The sequence below is a fragment of the Schistocerca piceifrons genome, chromosome 5 (assembly GCF_021461385.2).
Source record: "Schistocerca piceifrons isolate TAMUIC-IGC-003096 chromosome 5, iqSchPice1.1, whole genome shotgun sequence".
Taxonomy (NCBI): Eukaryota; Metazoa; Arthropoda; class Insecta; order Orthoptera; family Acrididae; genus Schistocerca; species Schistocerca piceifrons.
This window is the reverse complement of record NC_060142.1, coordinates 575,225,858-575,251,064: the sequence shown is the minus strand read 5'-3', so window position 1 is coordinate 575,251,064 and position 25,207 is coordinate 575,225,858.

Sequence of the window (25,207 nt, the reverse complement as noted above, 5' to 3'; positions counted from 1 at the left end):
CATCAGACAAATCTTCACCCTCATAGAGGCTTTCAGTGTATTCTTTCCACCTATCTGCTCTCTCCTCGCATTTAACAGTGGAATTCCCGTTGCACTCTTAATGTTACCACCGTTGCTTTTAATGTCACCAAAGGTTGTTTTGACTTTCCTGTATGCTGAGTCCGTCCTTCCGACAATCATATCTTTTTCGATGTCTTCACATTTTTCCTGCAGCCATTTCGTCTTAGCTTCCCTGCACTTCCTATTTATTTCATTCCTCAGCGACTTGTATTTCTGTATTCCTGATTTTCCCGGAACGTGTTTGTACTTCCTCCTTTCATCAATCAACTAAAGTATTTCTTCTGTTACCCATAGTTTCTTGGCAGCTACCTTCTTTGTACCTATGTTTTCCTTCCCAACTTCTGTGATGACCCTTTTTAGAGATGTCCATTCCTCTACAACTGTACTGCGCTATTCCTTATTGCTGTATCTATAGGGTTAGAGAACTTCAAACGTATCTCGTCATTCCTTAGTACTTCCGTATCCCACTTCTTTGCGTATTGATTCTTCCTGACTAATGTCTTGAACTTCAGCCTACTCTTCATCACTACTATATTGTGATCTGAGTCTATATCTGCTACTGGGTACGCCTTACAATCCAGTATCTGATTTCGTAATCTCTGTCTGACCATGATGCAATCTAATTGAAATCTTCCCGTAACTCCTGGCCTTTTCCAAGTATACCTCCTCCTCTTGTGATTCTTGAACAGGGTATTCGCTATTACTTGCTGGAACTTGTTACAGAACTCAATTAGTCCTTCTCCTCTTTCATTCCTTGTCCCAAGACCATATTCTCCTGTAACCTTTTCTTCTACTCCTTCCCCTACAACTGCATTCCAGTCGCCCATGACTATTAGATTTTCGTCTCCCTTTACATACTGCATTACCCTTTCAATATCCTCATACACTTTCTCTATCTGTTCATCTTCAGCTTGCGACGTCGGCATGTATACCTGAACTATCGTTGTCGGTGTTGGTCTGCTGTCGATTCTGATTAGAACAACCCGGTCACTGAACTGTTCACAGTAACACACCCTCTGCCCTACCTTCCTATTCATAACGAATCCTACACCTGTTATACCATTTTCTGCTGTTTCTATGATTCGGCGAAAGTTCTTGGGGGGATACACATTTTCTCGCCACAGGTTCTTGTGTATCGAAATTATGGGGAAGTCCTTGTACTTCTGCAATATTGAACGCATGTTTCCTTACCTCTGACACCATTAAACCAGACGTCATCTCTTCAAACGTGAGAGTACGCCCTTCCAACTCGGTTTCAACTTCGCTGGAAAGTACCCCAACCCTAGCAAAAAATTTTATATCTGAGTTTGCCCTTGCCTCTTGATTTTTGACACGTACATTTTGTGTGTGCACATTCATTTAATCCACGATCTTCACTTTGATATACTATTACTCCTAAATGTATTTCAGCTCTACTCCATTTTCCATAATGCTTTTCTGATGATGATGATGATGTTTGGTTTGTGGGGCGCTCCACTGCACGGTTATCAGCGCCCATACAAAGTCCCAATCTTTACTCAGTCCTGTCTCGCCACCTTCACGAATGATGATAAAATGATGAGGAAAACACAAACACCCAGTCCCCGGACAGAGAAAATCCTCGAACCGGCCGGGATTCGGACCCGGGATCTCGTGATACAGAGGCAGCAACGCTAGCCACTAGACCACGAGCTACGGACTAATTCCTTTCTGTTGCCATGTTGTAACACCAAATAATTATTTAATTAATTACTAGGGATAAAGAATACATTCAAAGATTCTCATCATACCTAAACGCTGCCTCGCGATAATTATGGTTCACGCAATTATCAAAGACAATATACGAGCAACTTTCTCATATTGTACTGGTACAATAAAGGAATCTTATAACAGTACATCATAGGTAACATCGCTATTTTTTCTGTGTCAGAGGAAAGATATCTCTGAGCCACCAGCTGTGCAAATAGGCCTTTATTTTCGAGCCGTTTTGGCTAAAGAACTATCTTCACAAGAGGAAAACTTCTAAAATGATGAGTAATGTATACATTGTATTCAAATCAACACCAGACATATGTTCATACAACTCCTTCATAAACTCGGATGAACAAAGATTATTTTGTCTGATACAAATATGATATTGTATAAAATATAATCGTTGCCTGTTACAATTGTGAAAATTATTATTTAACCGATACTGGTAGAGGAAGAGGTGCATTTCTTCAAATATTTGATATTTGTAAACAGTTACCTTATAAAATTTCTTCTCTATGTCAGTTTCCTACAAACGATCCTAAATACAGATTCATAACTGTTTGCAAACGACTGTTATTTCATTTATAGGAACCCATAAATAAAACTTTATGTTGGCAAATACCTAATAACATCAATTCTGTTCGCAACGTCTAGGAAAAGTTAGACAAAAACACAACAAAATCAACGCTGCCTGGTGACGATCTGTTCCTTAACACACAGAGATCATACCTGGCAATAAGGCTTGTAATTAACGCTTACCTCACTATTTGTCAGTTAGTACAAAGGGTGTTTCAAATTAGGTGTCGGTACAATACAGGCAACTCTCCCCTAAATTGACATATTTCGTAAATGTATTACCGTGTCTTAAAGGAACATATGTTTTTCATATATTCCGCTTCCATGAGGACTTTTTTGCTCAGTTTCTGTGGAATGAATATTAGGATATCTCTTTTTTTTGTAAGTATGTATTACATATTATTGTTTTATTACATCTTCTGTAGAGCGTGAGGCACTAACTATTGCCACCAAGAATAACTCGGAAAGTGTGATAGGAGCTGAAAAGTTTGTGGGACAAAAGTTGCATGAGACAACAGGGGCCATAATATGACGGTTTTTGTTGCTAGGTGGGGTCGCTTCAGAGATATGAAGGTCAATTTTTTTTTAAAATGGGATGCTATGGTATGGGATTTATTTTCTGATAATGATTATCGATACGAATCCAATGATGTCTAACAGTAAGGTCTTTGAAGGTCTACTAAGGTCACGAAAGTGGCATGAACATCCATTTGCAGAAGGTGTTCGAAGTTATGACCGTTGGTATCAACACAGTGCTGCAACCTTCTTATCATAGATTGAGTGATATTCATTATCACATCGGCACTTATCAAAGCACATACTCTGACAATTCTCTCTAGCAGGTGTAGTTGGAACGTCTTCATAAACAATGTCTTTTAAGAATCCCCACAAGAAAAAATCCAGAGGCGTCAAGTCTGGCGAACGAGCCGGCCACGACACATCTCCTCCGCGCCCAACCTAACGATTTGGGAAATGTCTCTGGAATTCATGTCTAGCCACCAGCGAAAAATGTGCCGGTCACCCATCGTGATGATAACACATTCTGTTTCTTGTTCCTAAAGGTATTTATTCCAATAACAGACCTCATGTTTCTTGCAGGAATGTGGTGTACTTACTACCTTTAAGATTTCCTTCGATGAAATAGGGACCCATAATTCTGTCGTCCAGAATCCCACACCATATATTCACCGACCATGGTTTTTGGTGTGCAACTTGCCGCAGCCAACATGGATTTTCAGTTGCCCAATAATGCATGTTATGCAAAGTAGCGTATCCATGGTTCGTGAAGGTAACCTCGTCAGTAAATAAAATAAAATTAATAAATGTGTCATCCATCGGAATCTGAAGTTGAGCCTACCGGCATAATTCAATGCGACACATACAATCCGTACCAGTTAATTCTTGGTGGAGACTGATATGGTAAGGATGACATTTATGGCGATACATAACACGAACAACGCTACTCTGGAACATGCCAGATTTCCTTGCGATTTGAAGCGAAGTAACGCAAAGATCTCGAACCACAGTGGCAAGAGTACCAATTCCGTTTCCTTGTTGGTAACCTTCCTTCGCCGGATATGTTTCCGATGCGTTAAAGATCCAGTTGTTCTCAGTTTATCATACATACATTTAAATGTGCGACGTGTAGGGTGAGTACGTTGAGGACATAAGTTTCTAGCTCTCAATGAATTTCGTTGGCATTCTCCGTAAACGCTTGATACGACTATACTAGTCTTGCCGTTTCTATTAGTATTGTATTGAGAAACTGTCAAATGGTGTTTAAATGTCAATGGCACATTAGATAGATACGCCGTATTCGGCGAATATTTACTATTTGCACGGTATACGAGAGAGAATTTTCAGAGCATGTGCTTCGATAAGTGCCGAACTGATAAGGAATACCACTCAATCCATGATTAGAAGATTGCAGCACTGCATTTATACCAATTGTCATCACTTCGAACACCTTCTGTAAATGGACGTTCAAATGGTTCAAATGGCTCTGAGCACTGAGGTCATAAGGTCCCTAGAACTTAGAACTACTTAAACCCAACTAACCTGAGGACATCACACACATCCGTACCCGAGACAGGATTCGAACCTGCGGCCCTAGCGGTCGCGCGGTTCCTGACTGTAGAGCCTAGAACCGCTCGGCCACCACGGCCGGCAATGGACGTTCATACCACCTTAGTGATCTTCGTTGATCTTCAAATACCTTACTGTCACACATCGTTGGATTAGTCTCGATAGCAGCTATCAGAAAATAAGTACCAAACTATAGCATCCCATTAAAAAAATAATAAAAAATAAAAAAAACAAAGTTGAGCTTCATATCTCTTACGCAACGCCGGCCGGTGTGGCCGAGCGGTTCTAGGCGCTTCAGTCTGCAACCGCGCTACCGCTACGATCGCAGGTTCGAATCCTGCCTTAGGCATAGATGTGTGTGATGTCCTTACGTTAGTTAGGTTTAAGTAGTTATAAGTTCTAGGGGACTGATGACCTCAGATGTTAAGTCCCACAGTGCTCAGAGCCATTTGAACCATTTTTTTCTTACGCAGCCCCACCTTGCAACAGAAAACCAACGTCATATGATGGCCCCCGTTCTCCCATTGAGCATTTGTCCCTTAAACTTTTCAGCTACTATGATACTTTCGGAGTTTTTCTAGGTGGCAATAGTTAGTGACTCACCCTGTATGTTTCAGCATCTCCTTACTGGACGTCTACGAGCGATGTTCAATAAGTAACGCAACACATTTTTTCCTCGGCCAGTTTCGATTGAAAAAACATGGAATTTTTTGTGGGACATCGTGGAATATTCCCGCTTCGTCCGCTATAGATTAATGAAGTTTCGACTGGTGGTGGCTCTTTACGCAGCCGTCAAAATGACGTCTGTAAAGGATATGCGTTCCAATTAGAGAGCTGTCACTAAGTTTCTTTTGGAGGAAAAGCAGAGCAACGGAGATATTCATATGCGCTTGCAGAATGTCTATAGAGACTTGGCAGCCGGCACGTGTGACCGAGCGGTACTAGGTACTTCAGTGTGGAACCGCGCGACCGCTACGGTCGCAGGTTCGAATCCTGCCTCGGACATGGATGTGTGTGATGCCCTTAGGTTAGGTAGGTTCTAAGTTCTAGGGGACTGATGACCTCAGATGTTAAGTCCCATAGTGTTCAGAGCCATTTGAACAATTTTGAGACTTGGCGGTGAACAAAAGCACCGTGACTCGTTTGGCGAGGCGTGTGTCATCATAGCACCAATTTCGCGGAAACCTGTCAGAACCGCGTGGAATGGCCACGTGGTTTGAGGCGTCATGTCGCGGATTGCGCGGCCCCTCCCACCGGAGGTTCGAGTCCTCCCTCGGGCATGGGTGTGTGTGTTGTTCTTGGCATAAGTTAGTTTAAGTAGTGTGTACGTCTAGGGACTGATGACGTAAGCAGTTTGGTCCGTTAGGAATTCACACACATTTGAACGTTTGAAACCTGTCAGACGATCCCGCGTACCGGCAGGCCGCGCACACAGCTGCGACTCCTGCAATTCTGGAACGTGCAGACACTCTCATTCGAGGTGATCGACAGATGTAAACCAACTTCTCCTCCATGACAACGCAACCGTCACACAAATATGCGCACACGAGAGGAGTTCGCAAAACTTCACTGAACCGTTCTTCCTCATGCAGCCTACAGCCCGGATCTTGCACCTTCCGACTTATATCTGTTTGGCCCAATGAAGGATGCACTCGACGAGAAGCACTACTGGATGCAGTAAGACTTTGTCTTCAATGTCGACCATAAGAATGGTACCATGTGAGGTTCAAATGGCTCTGAGCACTATGGGACTTAACTGCTGAGGTCATCACTCCCCTAGAACTTAGAACCACTTAAACCTAACTAACCTAAGGACATCACACACATCCATGCCCGAGGCAGGATTCGAACCTGCGACCGTAGTGGTCACGCGGTTCCAGACTGTACCATGTGAGGATCCAGGCCCTCTCAGTAAGGTGGTGCAAGGCCGTCGTATTGATCGGAGAGTGTGTTGACAAACACGGTTTTGTAGCCAAAAGAGTGCGGAATAATATAGTGTACTGGTATCCTAAGTAAAACCAACTTGCTTCCATCAGTAATTGTGTTGGATAAGTTACTCAACGCCACTCGTATGCAATACAACTTGTATCTATTTCTTTTACATGCGCTGACGTGTTCCCGGTGGAGCATTTTATGGGACCAGTAGCAACTTGTGCGTTGTCGCAGGAGCCTCACTGACAGTCTAGTTTTTTCCCTTTCTTAAGCCGTATTCTTTCTTTCTCTGTTCCCCTTTAATCTAAGGTTATATGCACTTGAGCGTTATGCCAGGATCGTAGCTGCCAAGGATGGTATGGATACAGGAAGAAGTGAGGGACGGGCGGGCAGCTTAGCGGGTGGGGGCCACTCACAGACGGTTGGCGCCAGCGATACCGGCCGTCCCAGGAATGTCCGGCGGCGGCGGCGGCGGCGGCGGCAGTGCAGGGACCCGCACGGGTCGATGACCGCCAGGAAGTATCCGGGCTGCGTGTGCGTGCGTGTGTGTGTGTGTGTGTGTGTGTGTGTGTGTGTGTGCCCGCCCGTCGTCGCTCTTCCAAAACTTCCCACGGCCGTCCTCCGCCGTGTGTTTACCCACACATTATGCGTGGCGGCCGCATTCCGGAACACGACCAAGTGACGCGGCTGAAGAGGAGCCGACGTCGTCTGGCAGCCGCCCAGACGGGGTCTCAAGCGAACCACTAGACCTGACCGCATGACTCGTCAGAACTGGAGTATTATCTCTTACAGTTGACAACGAAATGTCGTACGTACGATAAAGTTATTCAGCTGTGACACGTGTGATAATTTGTAGCCATTACGTGTAAGAATTTGATATCACACCTCTACATCTACATCCATACTCCGCAAGCCACCTGACGGTGTGTGGTGGAGGGTACTTTGAGCACCTCTATCGGTTCTCCCTTCTATTCCAGTCTCGTATCGTTCGTGGAAAGAAATATTGTCGATATGTCTCTGTGTGGGTTCTAATCTTTCTGATTTTACCCTCATGGTCACTTCGCGTGATACACGTAGGAGGGAGCAATATACTCCTTGACTCCTCGGTGAAAGTATGTTCTCCAATCTTCAACAAAAGCCCGTACCGAGCTACTCTTGCAGAGTCTTCCACTGGGGTTTATCTATCATCTCCGTAACGCTTTCGCGATTACTAAATGATCCTGTAATAATGCGCGCTTCTCTCCGTTGGATCTTCTCTATCTCTTCTATCAACCCTATCTGGTACGGATCCAACATCTGTGAGCAGTATTCAAGCAGTGGGCGAACAACTGTACTGTAACCTACTTCCTTTGTTTTCGGACTGCATTTCCTTAGGATTCTTCCAACGAATCTCAGTCTGGCATCTGCTTTACCGACGATTAATTTTATATTGTCATTCCATTCTAAATCACTCCTAATGCCTACTCCCAGATAATTTATGGAATTAACTGCTTCTAGTTACTGACCTTCTATATTGTATCTCTTTCTTTCTATGTATTCGCAGCACATTACACTTGTCTACACTGAGATTCAATTGCCATTCCCTGCACCATGCGTCAATTCGTTGCAGATCCTCCTGCATTTCAGTACAGTTTTCCATTTTTACAACCTCTCGATATACCACAGCATCATCCGCAAAAAGCCTCAGTGAACTTCCGATGTTATCCACAAGGTCATTTATATGTATTGTGAATAGCAACGGTCCTACGACACTCCCCTGAGGCACACCTGAAATGACTCTTACTTCGGAAGACTTCTCTCCAGTGAGAATGACCTGCTGCTTTCTGTTATCTACGAATTCTTCAATCCAATCACACAATTGGTCTGATAGTCCATATGCTCTTACTTTGTTCATTAAACGACTGTGGGGAACTGTATCGAACGCCTTGCGGAAGTCAAGAAACACGGCATCTACCTGGGAACCCGTGTCTATGGCCCTCTGAGTCTCGTGGACGAATAGCGCGAGCTGGGTTGCACACGATCGTCTTTTTCGAAACCCATGCTGATTCCTACAGAGTAGATTTCTAGTCTCCAGAAAAGTCATTATACTCGAACATAATACGTGTTCCAAAATTCTACAACTGATTGACGTTAGAGATATAGGTCTATAGTTCTGCACATCTGTTCGACGTCCCTTCTTGAAAACGGGAATGACCTGCGACCTTTTCCAATCTTATGGAACGCTACGCTCCTCTAGAGATCTACGGTACACCGCTGCAACAAGGGGGGCAAGTTCTTTCGCGTACTCTGTGTAAAATCGAACTGGTATCCCATCAGGTCCAGCGGCCTTTCCTCTTTTGAGCGATTTTCATTGTTTTTCTATCCCTCTGTCATCTATTTCGATATCTACCGTTTTGTCATCTGTGCGACAATCTAGAGAAGGAACTACAGTGCAGTCTTCCTCTGTGAAACAGCTTTGGAAAAAGACATTTAGTATTTCGGCCTTTAGCCTGTCATCCTCTGTTTCAGTACTATTTTGGTCACAGAGTCTAATTATAAGATGCTGCTTAAGTTCGTAGCTATTTTACGTAAGTTTAATAAACAACAGATACACGTAATGGAGACTTTAGTTATCAATAATGTATTCTCCTTCACTATTTACAACAGTCTGCAAACGCTGGGATAACTTTTCGATTCCTCGACTGTAGAAATCACGTGGTTTCGAGGCGAAGAAATAGTCGAGCCGTGTTTGAAGCGCGTTTTGATTCGGAAAGGAAGCTACTTGAAGGTCGTTTGATAGAGAGAGGGAAAGGTGAAAATCTGAGGGCGCAAGATCAAGTGAATAAGGTGGGTACGGTGGGGTTTAACTCTATTATTTTCTACACAGTAACCTGCCTGTCACCCATTTCACGTGTACCTGTTGAAATATTGATTGATGGCTCCTTATCTATGTGAGCAAGCACTGTATTTTCCAAGTTGGAGGTCTGCACCATTCGTTGAGCTCCTTGACCCCTGTTCTATGGGAGCACCTGCGATGTTCCCTTAAGTAATGGAAAATGTGGTGTCCGTCGCATGTGTGCTACGTGGGTACTTGGCGTTACACAATATGACAGCACCTTAATAGCTTCGCAAGCAGAATGTTATTGGGTTCTCATATTCCCTTGACGGAGTTATTTTTGACTACCTGTATGGCTGCGTAACAAACGATTCGGTAGCTTGCAAAACAAGTTTTCTTGTGTCAAACTGATGCATCTGCCGTTCTCCGTCATACATGGAAGTCTGTATCAGTATTATGGAAACATCCTTTATATTCAATGCGAGATGCCTTTAATAGGTTCCACAACGAAACATTGTCTCGAAATCTGGTAGAAAATCCGAAGAAATTCTGGTCGTATGTAAAGTACACAAGCGGCAAGACGCAGTCAATACCTTCGCTGCGCAGTGCCGATGGTACTGTTACCAACGACTGTGCCACCAAAGCGGAGTTAGTGAACTCAGTTTTCCGAAATTCCTTCACCAGGAAAGACGAATGGAATATTCCAGAATTTGAAACACGAACAGCTGCTAGCATGAGTTTCTTAGAAGTAGATACCTTAGGGGTTGCGAAGCAACTCAAATCGCTTGATACGGGCAAGTCTTCAGGTCCACATTGTATACCGATTAGGTTCCTTTCAGATTACGCTGATACAATAGCTCTCTACTTAGCAATCATATACAACCGCTCGCTGACCGATAGATCTGTACCTACAGATTGGAAAATTGCGCAGGTCGCGCCAGTGTTTAAGAAGGGTAGTAGGAGTAATGCATCGAACTACAGACCTATATCATTGACGTCGGTTTGCAGTAGGGTTTTGGAGCATATACTGTATTCAAACATTATGAATCACCTCGAAGGGAACGATCTGTTGATACTTAATCGCCGGCCGAAGTGGCCGTGCGGTTAAAGGCGCTGCAGTCTGCAACCGCAAGACCGCTACGGTCGCAGGTTCGAATCCCGCCTCGGGCATGGATGTTTGTGATGTCCTTAGGTTAGTTAGGTTTAACTAGTTCTAAGTTCTAGGGGACTAACGACCTCAGCAGTTGAGTCCCATAGTGCTCAGAGCCATGTCTTGATACTTAATCGGCATGGTTTCAGAAAACATCATTCTTGTGCAACGCAGCTAGTAGCTCTTTATTCGCACGAAGTAATGGCCGCTATCGACAAGGGATCTCAAGTTGATTCCGTATTTCTAGATTTCCGGAAAGCTTTTGACACCGTTCCTCACAAGCGACTTCTATTCAAGCTGCGGGCCTATGGGGTATCGTCTCAGTTGTGCGACTGGATTCGTGATTTCCTGTCAGAAAGGTCGCAGTTCGTAGTAATAGACGGCAAATCATCGAGTAAAATTGAAGTGATATCAGGTGTTCCCCAGGGAAGCGTCCTGGGACCTCTGCTGTTCCTGATCTATATAAATGACCTGGATGACAATCTGAGCAGTTCTCTTAGGTTGTTCGCAAATGATGCTGTAATTTACCGTCTTGTAAGGTCATCCGAAGACCAGTATCAGTTGCAAAGCGATTTAGAAAAGATTGCTGTATGGTGTGGCAGGTGTCAGTTGACGCTAAATAACGAAAAGCGTGAGGTGATGCATATGAGTTCCAAAAGAAATCCGTTGGAATCCGATTACTCGATAAATAGTACCATTCTCATGGCTGTCAATTCAACTAAGTGACCTGGGTGTTAAAATTACGAACAACTTCAGATGGAAAGGCTACATAGATAATATTGTGGGGAAGGCGAGCCAAAGGTTGCGTTTCATTGGCAGGACACTTAGAAGATGCAACAAGTCCACTAAGGAGACAGCTTACACTACACTCGTTCGTCCTCTGTTAGAATATTGCTGCGCGGTGTGGGATCCTTACCAGGTGGGATTGACGGAGGACATCGAAAGGGTGTAAAAAAGGGCAGCTCGTTTTGTATTATCACGTAATAGGGGAGAGAGTGTGGCAGATATGATACGCGAGTTGGGATGGAAGTCATTAAAGCAAAGACGTTTTTCGTCGCGGCGAGATCTATTTACGAAATTTCAGTCACCAACTTTCTCTTCCGAATGCGAAAATATTTTGTTGAGCCCAACCGGCATAGGTAGGAATGATCATCAAAATAAAATAAGAGAAATAAGAGCTCAAACAGAACGGTTTCGGTGTTCGTTTTTCCCGCGCTGTTCGGGAATGGAATGGTAGAGAGATAGTATGATTATGGTTCGATGAACCCTTTACCAAGCACTTAAATGTGAATTGCAGGGTAGTCATGTAGATGTAGATGTAGATATATTGAAACCGAATACCACCTAATTTCCTTTAGAAAAGATTTCACGTAATATTGCAATCAAATCTGCGAAAAAATTTTTCTGTGTCTTGCTTTTTACTTAATACAATCGTTCTAGAATTTATCCGACATTTAACTATAGCCTAGTCATTTATTATCCGTCATTTGCGGATTTATCTGAGTCGTATCATGGTTCCTCCTCATCTTTCTGTTCTTCAGGTGGTGATCCGAGGAGAGTAACGGGGGAGAGGGAATTTCACGAGCCACTCCCCCGCCCCCCTCCCCCCAAGAAAAAGAAAAAGACTAACTAGAGACTGACGTAATCAAATTAATATGATTATATTAAAGTAATTTATAGGCCATATTTTATTTTTATTATCATTAATGTTGTCAGCATATGTGGCACGTTAGATGTGTCTGTGAATGTAAGTTATATTCGTGTGGTTGGCGCTGTGAGGGGCGGGAAGGGGGAGGGTCAGAGACAGCAGAAAACTTGTCACCCACCCAGATGCGAATTGTAGCTGCGCGTCTGCTGTTTTCGCCCTGGTAGTTGCAGGATCATACAGAATGGATTTATCGATGAGTTACGATAACGTAATCTAGAAATTGTGTTTATTGTCGAATCCTAACCGTGGGAGGTTCTTCATTTCATATACACGAGGTTGGCTCAGAAAGCAAGGTAACGAGTCATTAGCGGGAAAACTCATACCAAGTTCATACTAAATGTGTATTTACTGATTTCCAAGATTCTGGAAGGTGTAACGTCAAGAAATGTGTGGTTTACCAAATTATGCAATAAGTAGCATAGGAAAATGCTTCAAATGGCTCTGAGCACTACGGTACTTAATATCTGAGCTCATCAGTCCCCTAGAACTTACACTACTTAAACCTAACTAACCTAAGGACACCACACACATCCATGCCCGAGGCAGGATTCGATCCTGCGACCGTAGCGGTCGCGCGGTTTCAAACTGAAGCGCCTAGAACCGCTCGGCCATATCTGCCGACAAGTAGCAGAGGACGGTCCAGCTTGCAATATTAATGTTATGTGTTACCTAATTACTAACTTAGGATCGAAGCTACTCATTAAGTAATGAAGAAAATTAATATTGTAGCTTGGCAACTTCTCTGCAATTTATTGCATAATTTGGTCATACAAAAAGCTAATAAGCCACTCTGATATGTGTTACTTTTTCACAGAGACACAACTTTTTTGTAAGCACTTGTACCAGTTGTAAATGAGTCCCTCTAAAATGGTATTAAGAAAGTCAGCTCCGAGGTCTAGGAGCCTCATACGAATAACATCCAGAAGAACGTCGGCATCGATTCTAAAGTGACCACTAGCCACAGTCTTCTTTATCGGCCCGAAGAGATGAAATTCGTTTGCTGCGACATTCCGACTGTATGGAGGGTGTTCCAATACGATCAATCGGAAACGCAGGACGAGATCACGCGCAACCGAGACCGTATGCTGTCGAGCGTTGTAGTAACTCAATATATCTTCAAAATTACGCGGCCCTGTCTTCAGCTGTATAAATATTAATTTTAATTTTAATAATGAACAGCCTCAGTTGCGCCGTTTACCTACAATTTACCTAGGTTTCAGTCGGGATAACCCAACCTTCTTCAGAATAACAGTATCTACCGTTTGCCCATGACGATGTCCACTATGGACAAACGGTAGATACTGTTAGTCTGAAGAAGGTTGGGTTATCCCGACTGAAACCTAGGTAAATTCTAGGTAATAGGTAAATTGTGCAACTGAGGCGGTTCATTATTAAAATTAAAATTAGTAACTCTGTACATTTCTAAAGCAATCCCAGTCGTGTCCTCTGAATCACCTTCCGTAGCTATTCGAGCGTGGTACAGTAACTGGCAGCATCCAATATCTCTCCGACGGTGGGGAAAACAACCGGCCACACACCCAAAAGTCTGCTGTCGGAACTATCTTCTGCTTGTTTGAACTTCTCAATGGGGAGACACGAGAGATGTCTCCGTGAGTTTCAAAGGTTTCTTCGTCTCAAGTGTCACACGACGTACCCACGCTTGTTACCTGTGACGAAACGGCACAAGAATGGAACGCCCTACGCTTGATAACCGCAGTAGGTGCAGGAGAGACAACCTCATTTGCTTGGCCTTATTTGTGTCTAAGAGCTCCAACCGTGTCTAGCGAGAACAGGTTTTTCGGTAGCCGAAATAGAGATGTTTAGTTGGTGTACAGTAGAGGTCTGCGTGTTGGAGGTTTTGCTTGCTCACACCCGCTCGAGCGCACCGCGCTTGGGCGTCTTGCGTCTGAGTACGAATGCTCGAAGCGGGCATGCCGTGGTGGAACGAGACGCAGTGAGGAGGTTTGGGGCCGCCCAGCCTGGTGTTCTCGCTGCGCTGCTATTGCGACCGTTTGAGTAGCGGCTTTGTGTGTCTGGGGGCTGGTGTCGCTTCTTACGTACACCAGTTTAGTTACGCTGTGGACGTATATCCCCGGGTGTCTGTAGCTAATCGAGACATTATTATGATTCGTAACAGAAAATGGATTCCTTTACGCAATAACAAGTATTTGGGAACAGTCTGGAGTTTCTCAGGAAAACTATGTAGTCACCAACTTTTGTAATGCCGGTCGGTCTCGTAATGAAAAATCACATTACTGTTTTTTTTTCTGAAAGAATCTTCTTTACTGATTTAAATGCACGTATTTGAACTTGACCCCCTAAGAAATCAGAAATCTAACAGGAAGAAACTGTCTCAAAATTCGTCTCTGTTGGCGTAATTATAACGAAATGACTCGTTTCGGATCAAATCTGCTTCATTCGTCCGAGATAAGGTTGTCAGGCACACTGAAATTTATTTCGCTTAGTCATGTTTGAGGCAGGAAAGCGAAACGTTCTTCTACCTAAATACGATATTTTGGGAGAAACGCTACCGTTAAGCTTCCACCTTTCAAGGGGAACACCACTATCTATTCGGACTGAATACAGGTTAACCTAATCGGCAGACTGGGTATGACGTGATCCACAGTCTAGCCACTCCGACAACAGAGATTTAATTTGTTACCGAGAGAGGAGACGCAGTGGTTAGCAGACTGGGCTCGTATTGTGGAGGCCGGCGGCTCAGATTCGCATCCGACCATCTTGATTCCGGTTTTCCGTTATTTCCCCCAATCTCTCCAGGCAAATGCTGGGGTGGTTCCCATAAAAGGGCGTGGTTAATTTCGTTCCCCACACTGGAATCATTCCGAGCTAGCGCTCCAATGACCTCGAAGTCAACGAGACGTAAAACCCTAATCTTCGTTCCTTCTTTTGTTTGGCTGCTGACTGCGGCTGACATTCTCTTCTTCTTCTTCTTCAGTAGCTCTACAGCCCTTGGTGAGCCTTGGCTTCTTCAACAATCTTCCTCCACACTTCTCGGTTATTTGCTGCTCTTTTCCACCCCCGGACTCCCATATTGGTGATACCCATTATTACCTCATCGATCCATCTTCTTCTAGGTCTCCCTTTTCGCCTAACTGAATGGATCACACCTTTCATCATTTTCTTTGGAATTCTATCCTCTGCCATTCTCTCCAAGTGTCCTAGCCATCGTATTCGCTGTGATTTCACAAATTTTACTATGTCCCTGCCTTGTATTAACTCTTGTAATTCGGCATTGTAGCGTATTCTCTAGCCTTCTTCCTCCCTTATTGGCCCATAGATTTTGCGTAGTATTTTCCGCTCAATGCTTCTTAGAGCATTTTTATTGTGTTCTGTCAACGTCCATACCTCTGAGCCGTATGTGATAACTGGGCGGACTAGGGAATTATATATTAGCAGTTTAGTTTTTCTTGTAACAAGGCTATTTTTGAAAAGCTGCATATTTGCAAAGTAAGCTCTGTTTCCTGCTTGTATTCTTTCTCTTATAGCCTTTCCAATACTGTTATCATTTGTTATTAGGGCTCCCAAGTAATTAAAAGAGGACACTCCATTGAAGCATTTCCCATTGATGTTTAGGTTTTTAGGGGTTCTTCTGGCCTCAGATTGTGACATTACCATATATTTTGTTTTGTTTTCATTTACTATGAGGCCAATTTTTAAGGCTTCTGTTTCCATTGCCCGGTATGTTTCTAGGAGTGTATTGGTATTTCTTCCTACTATAGCAATGTCATCAGCGTATGCACATATCTGGCTAGTTTTCATAAATATGGTGCCTCTTTTGTTGATTTCATTTACTGCACTACGCAGGGCTATGTTGAATAGGACAGTGGAGAGACTATCCCCTTGCTTCACACCTTTATTAAAGTCAAAGCTATCACTTGTTCTGCTAAGGACCTTTACTTTTGCTCTTGTCTCTGTCATTGTCATTCTGATTAGTCTTATTAATTTAGCACATATTCCAACTTCTTTCAGTACTCTGTATAGTTCTTGCCGATTTATGCTGTCAAAGGCTTGTTTGAAATCGATGAATAAGAAATGCAGATCTATATCATATTCATAGAACTTTTCCATCATTTGCCTTATCACAAATATTTGATCAGTTGTTCCTCTGCCTGGTCGAAAGCCACACTGATATTCCTCTAGTATGCCTACTGCACACTTCTGTATCCTTTCGTTTAATATACTTGTGAAGATCTTATAAGCTGTACTTAGGAGTGTTACACCTCTATGGTTTTCACATGCTGTTCTGTCCCCTTTCTTATAAATGGGGACTATTATTCCAATTTTCCAATTATCTGGCATAGTTTCTGTTTACCATATATCTGATATTAGGGTGTGCAGTTCCTTTATTACAGCCCCACCACCAGTTTTTATTAATTCAGCAGTTGTGCTGTCTTCCCCAGGGGCTCGATTGTTTTTTGACTTGTGCACAGCCTGGGAGAGCCCTAAAAAAATGTTGGAGACGTCTACACGCTCCAGTTCTGTACCGACGTTTACAAGGTTTACAATCTCCTGACATAAGGTTCGACATCCGCACCCGAAATTAACGTAAATGGACGAAGATCTCTGGCACACATTTCTACACACCTCATTAATTACCACACCTTTTACTGAAGTTAGTAATGCTTCAAAACTTACAATTTGTCGTGTTCTGCAGACATCAGCCTTCAGATTTGTGAGAAAGGAGAGCATAGCCCCTGCCATAGTACTTGTAGCCGACATCCTTATCAGTCACTAATGAGAATCTCTCCAAAATAACGTTACAAAAACCGTCTTTCGGACTCAGAATACATTCCTCCGAATCGAGTTTCGCCTTCACGCTCTTCTTCATGTCAGACTCACGCACCATGATCACACAACAAGAGACTGAACAGGGATTGGGTGACTAGAAGATACCATCAGCATTTCGAGCAAGGGATGCTCGAACAAGTGTCAAGGAAGCCGAGTGCTACTGCTCCCTGCGTCCAAAGAGGTTATATTGACGCCTGCTACACTACAGAGAGCTACATGCACTGAGCAATTCGCGCGTACGTAAAAGTCAGCTTGCCTAACACGAATGAACCGCTCGAGATGGCACAAGTTGTTATCAGAGATGGATGCACTTGGCTGCCCTGGCCTTTGTTTCAAGCAACAGCTGTAGACTTTTTACACACACTTCGTACTTTAAGCGTCGGCCGTGTATCTGGCAACGCCACCACATACGGACTATATGTCAAAGTGCAACAGCACAGCTATCTGCTTCTACCAGTGGTGTTTGAAAGCTTTGGTCTTAAATTCTACCTAGATATCGAATTTAATTTGGATGGGCAATTATACGTGTATCTGGCAACGCCACCACATACGGACTATATGTCAAAGTGCAACAGCACAGCTATCTGCTTCTACCAGTGGTGTTTGAAAGCTTTGGTCTTAAATTCTACCTAGATATCGAATTTAATTTGGATGGGCAATTATACACCCACGAGAACGCTTGGTTCCTTACTCGAGGCATTGTGCGAGTATTTTCTAAAGAATAGTGTCATGACGAGTGATGTAAAAAGAGCCTACGACCAACCAAGATTTTAACTACTAACGTTTTAATCTGTAACTTAAAATTTTGATGCAAAATTGCTTCCTTGCTACCTTCAAAATTTGTAAAACGAAACTGATCTTAATTACCCTTTCTGTTCTTCTATATATTAACGTTGTCGCGTGTTTACAAGTTAGATTTCTCCAAACCAATTATACCATCTGAACCTCTTCCTATATCTTCCTCCATACAAATAATCAGCTTCCCCTGGCAGATGATGGAGTTGAAACTGTCCATCACAACAACATCCCTGTTAAGCTACAGCCTTATACAATATTCTCAGCGAAAATATTATCTTTATTCTCTTCTTCAAAACTCTAATTGTTATGTGCACCTGCACACGACCTAATCACCCCTATAACTTCCTCACCCACATCAATATCTTTTCCACCTACATCATTACCACTAAACCCAACATCTGTAGCAGATCACCTGTAGAGCTCAGCAGTTGCTTCAATTAACAAACTCCCTGCAAGGTGATATGTGGTGTCACCGCCAGACACCACATTTTCAGAGTGGTAGCCTTTAAATCGGCCGCGGTCCGTTAGTATACGTCGGACCCGCGTGTCGCCACTATCAGTGATTGCAGACCGAGCGCAGCCACACGGCAGGTCTAGAGAGACTTCCTAGCAATAGCCCCAGTTGTACAACCGACTTTGCTAGCGATGGTTCACTGACAAAATACGCTCTCATTTGCCGAGAGCCTTCAGCTACGTCATTTGCTACGACCTAGCAAGGCGCCATTACCTGTTGCTATTGATACTGTGAATCATGTACCGTCAAGAGCGACGTTCACCATTAATGGATTAAAGTTAAGTACTCCACCAGCTACGTCCGTTTTTTCTAAATCCTAATTTCCTTGTCCTGTTCCAGACCTCATGCCAGCCTGCGTGAGCTAAAACGCGTGCCTTTCGGCTTCCTCTAGTAACACGGTGTTGGCTCTCCTGCCAACCACAACATGATATTGTCACCATTTCACAGCACACGCATCCTGGAAGTAAAACCATTCAGATGCTGTTGATGCATCTCCCAACGTTCTTGGACGGTCCATTCCAGAAATTCTCGATCCAGCTGGAAGTGATCACCTTTATGTTGTACTCTGCATTCCCTACACACTATCTCATTCCCATGTACCCCATCCCAAACTCCATCCAAAAGTTATCCCAGACTACTCCAGTGCCAACTGGATTGCCTACTAGGAATTCATAGATATCCAGACTGGAAGCCACCTCTAATATTCCAGCCACCTGACGGTATCCCCAATGCCACATCCTTGCATAGCTTGCCAGACGCTGTATGCGCCTACACTCGTACCAATGCCGTATACTGTCGTTATTCCACCCTCTCCCACAAGCCCTACGCCTTGTGTGAGAATCCCATCGATGATATCACTCCTTGCTATGAATGTGTGATGGGGTGCACTCATGTATCACTGGCAAATACAGAGATACATCAGCTACACAGTAAATGCTGAAGAATGTCAGTGCTGTTGTCAGACATGCACCTGACTCAACTCTACACTCCCTATTAACTCTTCTATTGAATTGCATTACATCAATTCTTTGGTAGTAACCTCCGTCTCCCACTACTCGCTCCTCCATAACAGCTAACCATTACGTCACAATCTTAGAAGAGCTGACCACTTTGCATCCTATCCCTCTGACATCTTTTCCATTCCTGACAGTCCCCATTACGATTACTTTCTGTTGCCCACAGTCTGTGATTGCAGAAATATCACTGTCCCATACTTGGATTCCAGTACTTGGACAACATACAAAAAAATAAATTAAGTACACCAATCACAGTACACGACATAAAACAAGTACTTCACCACAAAAGCAACACCACCTCTGGTCATATCTGCATACCCATCGACACCTCAAAAAATACCCTTCTCCTTCCTAGTTTCCCTTGTAACCATTCATAACACTATCCTATCTACGAGTTATTATGCTGAACTGTGGAAAACCTCCAAAATCCTACTTTTCCTCCAAGTGTACCAACCCACTAGTGATACCTCCTCCTGCCACCCCATCAGACTCACCTCAGTGTTTAGCAAAGTCTTTGAATAGATCTCTTCTAGACATAACCACCAACATCTAAACCATAACCACCATCTTCCTGTTAACCACTGTGGCCTCTGTTCCAACTTCTCCTCTCATGATCAGTTCCTATACCTCACCCATCTTCTATCCTATATGCTCAACAACCACAAGTCCATTCGCGATTTTTGTTTCCCTTGACCTAGAGAAAGCCCGGATGTGGCATTCATGTCTGAGTTTGAATCAAACTCTCGACCTATGCACTTCTAATTAACGATGTTTGTCTTATTGCATTCCTCCTAGCCCATCCTTGTCACTGTTAACAGCACCCATTTCCATACTTTCCACCCAACAGCAGGTGTGCGTCAGGCCTCTGCCTGATAGGCCCAAGGCATTTCCATCAGTCCACCTCCTTCAATATGCTGGTAACACTGCCTTCCACGCCTTCTACCCTACATTCCAGAACCCCAACGGTCCCTCCAAATCTACCTCAATCAGTTTGCCTCCTGGAACAATCAATGGTCACTCCAAAATCCACACTATAATTATAATGTGAACCACCCACACTTTATCGATCCACTACTTTCACCTTACCATTTGCGATCATCCTATCCACTCAACTAAAACACTAAAATAGCTTGGACTATCCCTCAACTTCCAAATGACATGGGAAACCCATCTACTAAAAATCCAACAGAAAGCCCACTCCTCCACTGCCCTCCACACCAGCAAAACATTGATCTGAACCAAACTCTCCTATGCACATCCTGCATGGATATCTGCCTCTTCAGAAGTGTGTAAGTCCCTTTAAATCCTCGAACACTATGAACTATACCTCGCATTCTGAATCCATTTACCTTCCAGAAACTCTTGACCCACATCAAACATCTCTACACATTCTATGTAATCTGCACGCTAAATTCCAGTAAACCCCATTGTTTGCTTTATGGTCATCAACACCTTTTGTGGCAACACCTTTATGAACTCATCCCACTGTGCCTGCACCTACAACACTCAATGTCCAATACTAACTCAATTTCAAGCGAATGTTTCTCCCAGACAACGAAATCTGCCCCGATACTTATATATCCTATCATCTATAACTTCCCACAGCTATCCCACTCCACATAACGTTTTCCACTCCACCACGCCTTATCCCTTCTCTTTTTGATTCCAGAGCCCAGCACACACATCAAACTTATTCTCACCTTCTGTCTTTCCACTATCCACCCAAACACCCACTTTCATCTACGTGGTTTCTACCCAAAGGACCACTATGTCTTTTCTCACCCAAACCCCCCAACCCTATAGAACACAGTCTCCCCCCCCCCCCCCCCGAAATTCTTGTCTTGCGTTGCAGGTCCTTCATCTTTTAAGTAAATGTGCAGTGCCATTTTATGAGGAATGTCATCATTTCTGCAATGTATTTTTAAAGCATGTGTTATGGCTTTTTATCTTTCAGTCCTTACATTTTTAAATTAAAAACAAAAACATTAAGAGTCTATATATTTTACTTAAACGCTAGGGAATTAATCTGTAAATTTGTGACATTACTGTCATATATTGCTATGTGATATCAATTCATTTCATGACCAGTAGATTTTTCCATCGCGTTGGTGGTGGACTCTGTGCAGGGAGACAAATAGCTTTGCACCCTGCTGACGTTCACAGGGCAGTGTGGGGGTCTTGTTGTAGCGACAGAAAGCTCATCAGGAAATCTCATTGCATTAACCACGCTCTCTTGTGGGTGGTCGTAGTCGGAACGCCCCACAGCACCGCCTTTGCGTATGAGAGAGTTTCGCCAAAGTTGGCAGCGGTCATCGAATCTGCCTTGCCACTTCCTGGAGATAAAGTGGGAACAATGATCTGTCACCTCTGTGCTCGTATCTTACGGCCCGGTGCCCTGGCGTCAGTAGGAGACACCACGTCTTTGTTTTTTCACTCCAAAAATTTCATTTAACGAATGCCATCGAGTGGGCTTGCGTAGTGCAAGGCGCGAACGAACCGACGAACCGACTAATCAAAGTACTGTGGGAGCAGCGTCACTGTCTCTCTGTCTCTCTCTCTCTCTTTCTTTTTTTTTTTTCGTCTGAAAATTTGATTTGCCTACTGCTGGGCACGGACGAACCAGTCAGTCGAAATAACAATCCTTCAATCCATTACCAACCCTATGGAGGTAAACTTTGCACTGTGTATGCAAAGGGGAGGAAGTTTTCTGTCTCTTCCCCGATTTTTGTTAACGTTTGTGGCACTTATCGGCCGTCACGTTGCCAATGGTGTAGAGTCAGCCTCTCAGCCTGTGACTCTGATTTGGGCAGAAGGAAGGAACTTTTTTGGAAAGCGGGTACGGGGTTTCGAGGAAAACGGTCACTCATGGAGAGAGACAAGAGCTCATGGCCTTCTGAGGCTGTCTGGCGCTCTCTGGTGAATCGTAACAGAGGTACATCTTCGCAATCCACGGTAGTAATTTGCTTGTCATATGTTTCGATCTGCAGCCTAGACTGTGAACTTAACACCAGTTACAATTTGAGGTTCTTTAATTTTGTATCAGTGATCTGTGCAGATAAGGATACCAAAGTGCAATAGTCTCTATGCAGTCTTCCTTCCATAGGGTTCTTACGCAACGTTGTTCTCACCTTTTTTGTTAACCTATTTCGCAGTTAAATTGATTTTATCTCAATGCTAACTTTTGTACAACATTTGCTTCATTTAAGAGCGAAAGAGATAACACTAAATGCAGACTGCTTGTGACTGATTTCTGTTCCATTTAAAAGTAAAATTGAGTTCTTATTGAAAGCAGATAAATGTTGACTCAGCCTCTTGAATTTGAGAGTAAATAAAAGTTACGATAATCGCAGACTCGACTTCAATTGCAAGATCCTGATCTCATCATAAAGCTTTTCTGATTGTGTAGCATAAAGATAACCTGGTCAAAAGAACATAATCGTTATACAATACTCCCACTGAACATCTTATCGTTACTCTCTTCTTCAAAACCCTAACAGTTATTTGTTCTATCATCTGCATCTAACTTAATCACTTCATCCCCTGCAACGTCCTCACCGATATCAATGGTAAGCTGTCTGCATATATTATTACCACTCACCTCAGCATCTGTAGTAGATCCACTGCAGAACCCCAGCGATGGCGTCGGTTTGCAGATTCCCCTCATGGTGACATTGTCCCCATACCTGAAAGCAACACCACTTCAAGTGTAATTCCAGCATCTCTCAACCTCCATGGTCTATCCACTGTAGAGGTCCTCGATCCAATTGGAAGTGACTACCTATCTGTTCTGCTTCTCATTCCTTACGCGACTCCTCATTCCCGTGCAACCCATCCTAGTGTCCATTCAAAAGTTATCCTAGACTACTCCCATGACAAACGGAATGCCTCCTGGGAATCCATAGACATCCAGATTGGAAGCCGCCCCGTAACATTCCAGCAACCTGATGATGTCTCCCATGTTTCCTTTCATGGAGCAGAGCTTGTCACATACTATGTGTTACCACACTCATACCAGGGCCATATATCCTCATGGCTCCACCTCCCCCCCCCCCCCCCCCCCCCCCATTCCCCGACAAGCCCTACTTATTCTTCCAGAATCGTTTCCTACGGACGTGTGACTGGGTTACACTCACACGCCACTGGTAAATACAGAGGCACATCAGTAACCTATCAAATACTAAAAGCTGCCAGGAATCATGTCAAATACGCACCAGGCTCAATGCTCCACTCCCCATTAACGCTTCCAAGTATTGAAGAGCGTTCCATCGACTCATTGGTAGTAACTCTACCCCTCACGACCCTCACCTCCATAACAATCATCCCTTACCTGAAAATCTGTGCCAAGCCGACCATTTGCAGTCTGTCTCTCCGATATTTTTTCCATTACGGACGACCCCCATTCCAACTACTCTCTGTTCCGTACACTCCGAAAAAATACCACTTTAACACCCTTGGCTACTAGCTTCCGCTACTTGGGCACCATACCACAATCAAATAAATGACAGTAAGCAATATAAAACAAGGAATTCAAATAAGACGCAGCACCTCCACTATTTACGCCCGCATTCCGATCGACAGGTCAAAGAATGCTCCTTTTCCTTCCTACTTACCACTGCGAACCTCCATAACACATCCTATCTTCAGATTACCATGCTGAACTGTGGCAAACCTCTAGAACCCAGCTTTTCCTCAAACTGCACAAACCTCTACTGATACCTCGTCCTGCCTCCCCTTCAGCCTCACCTCATTGGCTAGCAAGATTCTTTCATGACATAATCATAAACACAAGAGCCAATAGCACCTCCTTCCCGTCAACCATAGTGGTTTCCATCCCAACTTTTCCTCTGATGATCAGCTCCTGTACCTCAAATGTTTCCAATCCCACTGACTCAACAACTGTACATCCACTATTTTTGTTTCCCTCAACCTAGGGAAAGCCTGTGACTATGTATGGCATTTCAGTCTCCTATTCAAACTCCAGACTTACACACTTCCAATTAACTATGTTTCCCTTGTTGCATCCTTCTTACCTAACTGCTCATTCTTTGCCACTATTAACAAATACAATTTCTGTACCTTCTACCTCGCTGCAGTTGTGCCCTCTCTCCCCTCCTTTAACTCCTCTGCACTGCTAGTAGGCCCAAAACACTTCCTCCAGTCCACAACCTTCAGTATGCTAGTGGCACTGCCTTCCTCGCATTCTACCCTATAGTCCACAATTCCCGACGATCCCTTCAAATCCACCTTAATCAGTTTATCTCCTCCAGCACTCCAAAAACCAGGCAGTAATTTTAGGGCAAACCACATGCACCTTCTGAATCCATCAGTTTTACTTTACCATTTACCACCAATCTATCCAATCACTTAATATACTAAAATACCTTTGACTAATCCATGACTTGCAAATTACGTGGAAACTTCAAGCACTAACTATCCAACAAAAACCCCACAACAGACTGAACATAGTAACTAGACGAACCAGAGGATTAAATCCCACCACTGCCCTCTACATGTGCAAAACCTGACTTGATCTGTCCTCTCCTACGCCATTGTTCCATGGATATCTGCCCCTGCAAAGTGCTGTAAGTCTCTGTAAGTCTTTTAAAGTCTCACTTTCCACATCCATTTACTCTCCTCAATGTGGATCCTCTATCTTCTAATCAAAATCCAGCACCTCTTCACCTGCATCAAACATCTCTACAAATCCTATACTATCTGAAAGCTAAATTCCAGTAACGTCATTTTGTCCTGTCTGGTCACCAACCCTCTGCAGCTCCTTTACAAAGACATCCTGCTCTTCCTGTGCATACACACACTCCATGTCCTATACCCGCAAAACTTCAGTAGACTCCCTATCCCATACATGAAATGCATACCAAAATTTATTTGTCTTATCATCTACGACTTTTCACAGCTGTCCCACCCCACATCAGAGGTCCTGTCACCTTTTCCCCTCCACCACTCCTCATCCCTTCTCCTCTTGATTCCACAACCCTGCCCACACACCAAACCT